This window comes from Chrysochloris asiatica, unplaced genomic scaffold (assembly GCF_000296735.1).
Source record: "Chrysochloris asiatica unplaced genomic scaffold, ChrAsi1.0 scaffold00038, whole genome shotgun sequence".
In the NCBI taxonomy this organism is placed as follows: domain Eukaryota; kingdom Metazoa; phylum Chordata; class Mammalia; order Afrosoricida; family Chrysochloridae; genus Chrysochloris; species Chrysochloris asiatica.
Genome location: NW_006408556.1, coordinates 499,415 through 507,843, shown reverse-complemented (window position 1 = coordinate 507,843; position 8,429 = coordinate 499,415). Strand labels below are relative to the sequence as shown.

General features: G+C 39.3%; 1 pseudogene; it reads left to right on the top strand.

Annotated features, from left to right (window-relative positions):
• The window catches only part of LOC102818735, a 5,051-nt pseudogene extending 1,426 nt beyond the window's left edge, over positions 1-3,625 (top strand).
• The last annotated feature ends 4,804 nt before the right edge of the window (positions 3,626-8,429 follow it).

The window sequence follows — 8,429 nt, the reverse complement described above, 5'->3', positions numbered from 1 at the left end:
GGCGACCCCGACTCACTATACACACAAGTTTTTATAAGGTTTCAGGGGGCATAATTGCACAGTGCCATAGATACAATTTTTGATTGGTTGACATTTGGCAAAGTATGAGATGTTACAGTTTAATTGGTCATGGCATGAAGCAACCTTTTAAATCTATAAGCATATGGGTTTTGGCAATTGCAAGTGTTTAGCGTTTAGGATATTCTCATTTGTCTGGGTCAGTCTGACCATTATGAGTTTCTCAAGGATTATTTTAATATTGAGGGCTAACTGATTGACCTTGTCTCTGGAGGGAACTAAAAACTGAGGCCTTCTATCAAAAATGCTTCTTGAAGCCTGACTAAAGTTTGGTCAAGTAGCTAGGCAAAATCAGTTAGGGCCTTACATCATAGTGACCCAGCATAAGTAAATCTTTATTGGAGCAAAAAGTCTCATCTTTCTCCTGTGGACCACCTGGTAGTTCCGAACTGCTGACATTGAGGTTAGCAGCCCAACTAGTAACCACTACACTACCAGAGCTCCTTAAACCATTTGGAGAAGTTTCATATTATCAAGTGCCAATGGTGTTGATGGAAGAAATCCAAACTGCACTGAAGACATTGGTGAAAAACAAGGCTCCAAGAATTGAGGGAACCTACATACTGGGCCGTGCTGCTTATTGCGGCACCGGAGAGAGGGCACTGAGCTGTTGGGTATGATGTGTAACAGAACAGACTTTACCACCTGAAACTACTGCTTCAGGTTCCGATCAGGCAAGGAACAAACCTCCTAACAACCAACAAGACCAAAGAAGAGTACATTTAAGTTGAAGACACAACACTTGATTTGAAACAAAAGTTTGTGCCTACTCAACAGCTTTGAAAGAGCACTTCACAATGCTGCTAGGAGTCTCTGTTTTCTTCAGTGCTGTACTGTGAGATTGCCTGGTGCAGCAGCAGTTTTGTTCTTCATTAGCTCAATAGATCATTTTTATCTTGCTCTTTTTTTAATACTAGCAACTTTCATCCTCTGAAATGTGTGCTGAAAAAGAAGAATCAGTAAATACTACTGAAAGTTCAATATTTGATTATCGCTGTGAGGTAAGCTTTGATCCAAATCTTTTCCACAACAATGGACACACTGGGTACCCCAATGGTACTTCAGCAGCACTGCATGAAACTGGGATTGTTGAGAAACTGCTAAACTTTTATGGATTTATTTGATGTTCAGAACATCAAGCTAGACTTTTCTTCCACTGTTCATAGTATAATGGCAACCTGCAGGACTTAAAAATAGGAGATGAAGTTGAAGTCAAAGTATCATCTGACCAGTGAACTGGGTACCCTATTGCTGTTAAACTGGTGAAGATAAAACTAGAAATCCTCCCTGAAGAATGAATAAATGGACAAGTTGTGTGTGCTGTTTCTCACAATATAGAGAGTAAATCTCCAACTGCTCCGGGTCCCAGTCCAACAGAAAGTGTATGCTATGAACATAATGTTGTTGTTGTTATGTGCCGTGGAGTCGGTTCCAACTCATAGCGACCTTGTACAGGATTTCTGAGGCTGTAAATCTTTACGGGAGCAGAAAACCTCATCTTTCTCCCGTGGAACAGCTGGTAGTTTCAAAACTGCTGACCTTGCGGTTTGCAGCCGAATTCGCAACCACTATGCTACCAGAGCTCCTTTATGAACATAATAGAGAAGTGTGTTATCTGACTTATACCCTTGAAGATGTTGAAAGGAACGTTCAGCTCGAAACTGGAGATAAAATAAACTTTGTAATTGATAACAAAAACATACTGGTGCCGTAAGTGCTCGTAATATTATGCCATGAAGGAGGAGTTTGGCTTTATTGAAAGAGATGATGTTGTAAAAGAGATACTCTTTCACTATGGTGACTTTAAGGGTGACCTAGAAGCCTTACAGCCTGGAGAAGATGTAGAGTTCACAATCAAGGACAGAAAAGGTAAAGAAGTTGCAACAGATGTTAGGTGATTGCCTCAAGGAACAGTCATTTTTATTGAACATTTTGAAGGCACTGTAACCAAAGTTATCCCAAAAGTACCCAGTAAAAACCAGAATGACCCATTGCCAGGACACATCAAAGTTGGTTTTGTGATTCCTAAAGAACTTCCCTTTGGATACAAAGATACAAAATCCAAAGTGACCCTGCTGGAAGGTGACCATGTTAGGTTTAATATTTCAACAGACCAACGTGACAAATTAGAACAAACAACCAATATAGAAGTTCTATCAAGTACATTTCAGTTCACCATTGAAGCCAGAGAAATGGGTCTGATTTCTGCCATGAGAGATGGTTTTGGTTTCATCAAGTGTGTGGATTGTGATGCTCGTATGTTCTTCCACTTTAGTGAAATTTTGGATGGAAACCAGCTCTATATTGCAGATGAAGTAGACTTTACTGTTGTTCCTAATATGTTCTCTGCCCAAAGAAATCATGCTATTAGAATTAAAAGAATTCCCCAGGGCACCATTTTGTTCTATTCCCATTCAGATAATCGTTTTCTGGCCACTGTAGAAAAAGAGGCCACTTTTTCCAGTTCCAAAACCACTATCCCAAATAAAGGCAAAGAGAAGGAGGCTGAGGATGGCATTATTGCATATGATGATTGTGGGGTAAAACTGACTATTGCTTTTCAAGCCAAGGATGTGGAAGGATCTTCTTCTCCTCAAATAGGAGATAAGGTTGAATTTAGTGTTAGTGACAAACTGGGAGCTGGACAGTCAATTGCAACTTGTATGTGACTTTCAAGTCATAATTCCAACTCCAAGAGGCTCTAAGATTATGTGGCAACACTAAAGGATAATTTGGGATTTATTGAAACAGTCAATCATGATAAGGAAATCTTTTTCCATTTCAGTGAATTCTCTGATGTTGTTGATAGGCTGGAATTGGGTGACATGTTAGAGTATAGCTTGTCCAAAGGCAAAGGCAACAAAGTCAGTGCCAAAACAGTGACTAAAACACATTTGGTGAATGGTATTACTGAGGAAGCTGATCACACCATCTACTCTGGTAAAGTCATTCATGCCCTGAAGAGTGTTGATCCAATATAGACTCTGCACCAAGGAATGATTGAGATTGTAGAAGAGGGGGTTATGAAAGGTGAGGTGCATCCATTTGGCATAGTTGGGATGGCCAACAAAGGGGATTGCCTGCAGAAAGGGGAGATTGTCAAGTTCCAGTTGTGTGTCCTGGAGCCAAAATGCACAGACTATGGCCGGCAATATCACACCCCTATGTACAGCCACAGTGGAGTGTGTGAAAGATCAGTTTGGCTTCATTAAGTATGACGTAGGAGATAGTAAGAAGCTCTTTTTCCTTGTGAAAAAAGTTCAGGATGGCATCGAGTTACAGGCAGGAGATGAGGTGGAATTCTCGGTGATTCTTAATCAGTGCACTGGCAAGTGCAGCACCTGTAATGTTTGGCGAGTATGTGAAGGCCCCAAGGCTGTTGCAGCTCCATGACCTGATTGGTTGGTTGGTCAATGGCTTAAAGAGCATCACCCTGGATGATGCCATTACTCCTCGCTTAATAGTTTTTCGTCAGCCAAGGGGACCAGATAATTCAATGGGATTTGGTGCCAAAAGAAAGATCCATCAAGCTGCTATAATTGACTAATCACATCCACAAAGTACATCATTAATTCACTATGATCAAATTGGGGGGATTTGGGTGAAGGGTTCTGAATATCTCCCCTTTACCCCTCCCAAAATCTGGAATACTATTGTGCTATTACACCAGTTTTAACACTTTCCTCATGTTATGTTTTAAATAAATAAATTTAAGAAAACCAAAAAAAAAAAAAGAATTGAAGGAATAAAAATTTAAATGTTTCAACAAACTGATGCAGTACTGAAAGTGTCCATTTGCCTGTGTCAAGAAATGTGAAAGAGAGCTACTTGTCCAATCCATTAGAAGAAATTCATATTTGTGCCCATTCTAAAGAAAGTTGATCCAATGAAATGCCAAAATCATCAAACAATGTCATCAATATCATATCAATTAAAATTTTCTGAAGAAAATGTAAACGTGGTTACAGCAATACACTGACAAGGGTCTGCCAGAAATTTGAGCCAAATTCAGAGAGGATGTGAAAGTAGGGATATCACTGTTGTAGTCAGAAGGATCTTGGCTGAAAGAGAGAATAATGAAAAGGTTTTTACTTGTGTTGTATTGACTATAAAAGACATTTGACTGTGTGGATCATGAAAAACTATTAATAATTTTGGGAAGAGTGGGTGTTCCAGAACACTTAATTGTGTTTATGAGGAACCTGAACATAGAACATGAGGCAGTGGTTTGGACAAAACAAGGGGATACAGAATGATTTAATATCAGGAAAGGTTTCTACCAGGGTTGTATACTTTCACCATACTTATTCAACTGTATAAGGAGCTCTGGTAGTATAGTGAGTTGAAAGTAGGGTTGCTAACCACAGGTCAGCAGTTCAAATCTATGGTCATTTGGTGGGAGAAAGATGAGACTTTCTGCACCCATAAAGATTTACAGTCTTGGAAATCCTATACATGGTAGCTATGAGTGAAAACTGATTTCATGGCACATAACCACCACCACTCATCTGAGAAAATGATTCTAGAAGCTGGATTATATGAAGTAAAATATTCTGCCAGTATTGGAGAATGATTCCTAAAGAACCTATGAAACAACCTTGCTTGCTAGAACAACCTTGCTTGCTTGAAGTGAAAAGGACTTGAAATACTTAGTGATGAAGATAAAAGACTAAAGCCTTCAGAATGGATTGAACCTCAATGTAAAGAAAATTAAAATCCTCACAAATGGACAAATAAATAACATCATGATAAATGGAGGAAAGTTTAAAGTTGTAAAATAATTCATTTTGTTTGGATCCACAACCAACACTCATGGAAGCAGCAGCAAATAAATTAAATGACATATCTTTAAAGTTTTAAGGAGCAAAGATGTCAGTTTGAGAACTAAGGTACACTTGACCCAAGTCATAACATTTTAAATTGTTTCATATGCATATGAAAGTTGAAGAATGAATAAGGAAGACAGGAGAGGAATCAAAGCATTTGAATGTTAGTGGTAGTGAAGAATGCTGAAAATACCATGGACTCCTAGAACTAACAAATCTGCCTTGGAAGAAGTACATCAAGAATGTTCCTTAGAAACCAGGAAGATGAGATTTCTTCTCTCATATTTCAGATAAGTTGTCAGAACTGGTCAGTCCCTGGAAAGCACAATATGCTTAGTAAAGTAGAGGGTCAGTGAAAAAGAGGAAGATCCCCAACTTGATGGATTGACACAGTGTCACCAATAAAGGCTCAAACATAGCAATTGAGAGTATGGCATAGGACTGGGCATTGTTTAATTCTGTTGGGCACTATGATTTGGAACCAACTAGAGGGCAATTAACAACAACAGCCTGTCTTTAGCATATGGAAACATGAGCTCCACTCAGAAACTTCAGAGTCAGGAAATACACATTTGAAAGGGCAAGCAGACACACACAGAGAAATGAGAAAAACTGAGGCTTATCTTTGAAAGAAAGGCCTCAGGGAGAAAACAAAAGACTGTTTTATTATTTCTAGCAAACAGTTTACTGTTGGATTCATTGAGGCTGGAAAGTCTGTACCCACCATACAATACCCTTCTAGGATGGAAATTTAAGGAAGTCAATGAACAGGCAGCCTGGTGTATTCATTGTGATAATCACTTAAGTCAACTTTATGAGTGGAAATGGGTTGAAAGGCAGCAATGAAGAGACAAGGTGAGAGAGGCGAGGATAGGCTGACTGGTCTGAAGTTCAAGTAGTTGTGTGAACTTCTGCTGGGGGCCTATGGATTACAGAGGATAAGAAGTAGCCTACTGGGCTGAAGTTCAGGGAGATGTGTGTAGACTACAAGCTTGTAACTTTGTACCCATTTGACCTTGTTTGTAATGGAGGGCTGAATTGACCAGAAACCATCAAGGAGCTCTGGTAGCGTAGTGGTTACGAATCGGGCTGCGAACCACAAGGTCAGCAGTTTGAAGCTATCAGCTGTTCTGCGGGAGAATGATGAGGCTTTCTGCTCCCATAAAGATTTACAGCCTTGGAAACCCTGTACAGGGTGGCTATGAGTCGGTACTGACTCCACGGCACATAACAACAACAACAACAACAACATCAGTATGAAGATAAATGTGTGAGACAGCAAACTGATGTAATTTGTTGCAGTTTGATGGCTTGCTAAGGACTGGACTTTGCTTATGAGTGTGAAGACTTTGCTTATGAATGTTTCCAATGGAAATAGAAGATTCTTTACATCAAGAAACACTCTTGCCTCCTTAGAGTTCTAGTTTGACATTGCTGCTGTTGTGTAGTGCTGTTAAGTCAGTTCTAATTTATGTTGGTGGTGGTGGTGCTGTTGAGTCAGTTCTGAATCACAGCAATCCTATGCACAACAGAATGAAACACTTCTTGTTCCTATGCCAACCTCACAAGCATTGCTGTTCTTGAGACCATTGCTGCTGCCATTGTGACAATCCATCTCATTCGGGAACTCCCTCTTTTATCACTGATCCTACACTTTACCAAGCATGATACGTTTCTCCAGGGATTGATCCCTTCTGATAATATGTTTGAAGTATGAGCGACAAAGTCTGGCCATCTTGGCTTCTAAGGAGCATTCTGTCTGTACTTCGTCCAACACAGATTTATTTGTTCTTCTGTCATTCTATGGTACTTTTAATATTTTTTTCAAATGTCATAACTCAATTGCATCAATTCTTCTATGGTCTTTCTTATTCATTATCCAAGTTTCATATGCATATGAGGCTAATGAAAATACCACGGACCTTAGTCCTTAAATGCTTTAAAGTGGCCTTGTGCAGCAGATTTGCCTAATGCAATACATGATTTGAATTCTTGATTGCTGTTTCCATGAATGTTGATGGTGGAGTTAAGCAAAATGAAGACTTTAACAATATCAATTTTTTATCCATTTATCATGATGTTATTTATTGGTCCAGTGGTAAAGATTTTTGTTTTCTTTACACTGAGATTAAATCCATACTGAAGGGTGTGGTCTTTGAATTTCATCTGTAAGTATTTTAAGTTCTTTTCTCTTTCAGCAACCACAGTTGTGTCATCTGTATATCACAGGTTGTTGATGAGTCTTCCTCCAGTTCTGATGCCACGTTCTTCTTCATATAATCTAACTTCTTATAGTGACCAACCCTGTATAAGGTTCCCAAGGATCAACTGGGTGATTTGAACCATCAACCTTGGCATTAAAAAACTAAGACTGGGTTGATTGTTGTTATTGTTGTTGTTACTAAGTGCCATTGAATTGGTTCCAACACATAGCAACAGAGACATGCAATTTAGGAATTTTAATGGGGAAAGTTAATTCTTCAAGTATAAAAGGATAAATAGCTAGAAGCATAAAGGAGTGGCCTACAGTGTAGTAAATCACTTCATATGAGTCTTCTAATCATAGTCTTTGTAACCCTGAAAAAATACCTTTTTTTTTTTTCCTGATAAGTCTTGGTAAGTTCAGGTGGAAGAAGATGCTGATAAATCGATATGATTCAATTGTAAATGTACATTAACTAGTTAATTGTGATTGTAAAACTTGGAACTCTAAAGTGGGTTTAAAATGAGTCATCTTAGAAACAGGAATAGGGATCTCACTATCAACAAGAAAGAGGACCCAGGAGTGGAGCACATCATCTGGACCCTGAAATAATTGCACATTGAACCTCCTCGGACAAGGATATAGAGTTGTGGCAGCAGAGGAGTAGAAGCAGTAGAACCAAGAGTTAGAGCATGAGCCAGAGCAGTGGACTTATTGGCCCATAGAGTTAGTAAAGCTTAATACCTTCAGGCAGGAGGTTTGGTTGTAGAGTGCAGTGCCCCCAAACACTTAATTAGGGAACTAGGTTTGCTGACTTACTGATCTAGAGCTAAATGCCTTCATGCTGAGGATTATAGTGGAGTGAAATGCCCTTTGAACATTTATCAGCATCCCTAAAAGAGCTTTATAATATTGCTCAAGGGACGCAGAAGCCAGACCACGGGGCAGAGGGACAGAGAGCAGCCTGTCTGTGAGTGCATCTGAGAAGACGCTGTCTTGACTGAAAGAACTGTGCCTTAAGCATTTCTGACCCTGAATAGTGATTATAAAAATTTTACAATTCATTAACTTCCTAATAAACCATATACTCATGAATATATTCTCTGTGATTTGTGCTGCAATGAATTATTGAACCAAGCAGAGAAGTAGGGAGTGTTGTGGTAAGGATGGTTGGTGTCAGAATTGATGAAATGGTTGGTGGGTGGAGGCAGTCTTATGAATCATTCTTGGGATGATGCCGATGTTGATTCCCTTCCTCCCCCTGCTGAAGTCAGAGGAAGTTGGACCTCAGTGCCTTCAAGTCCTTTTTTTTTTTTAAAAAA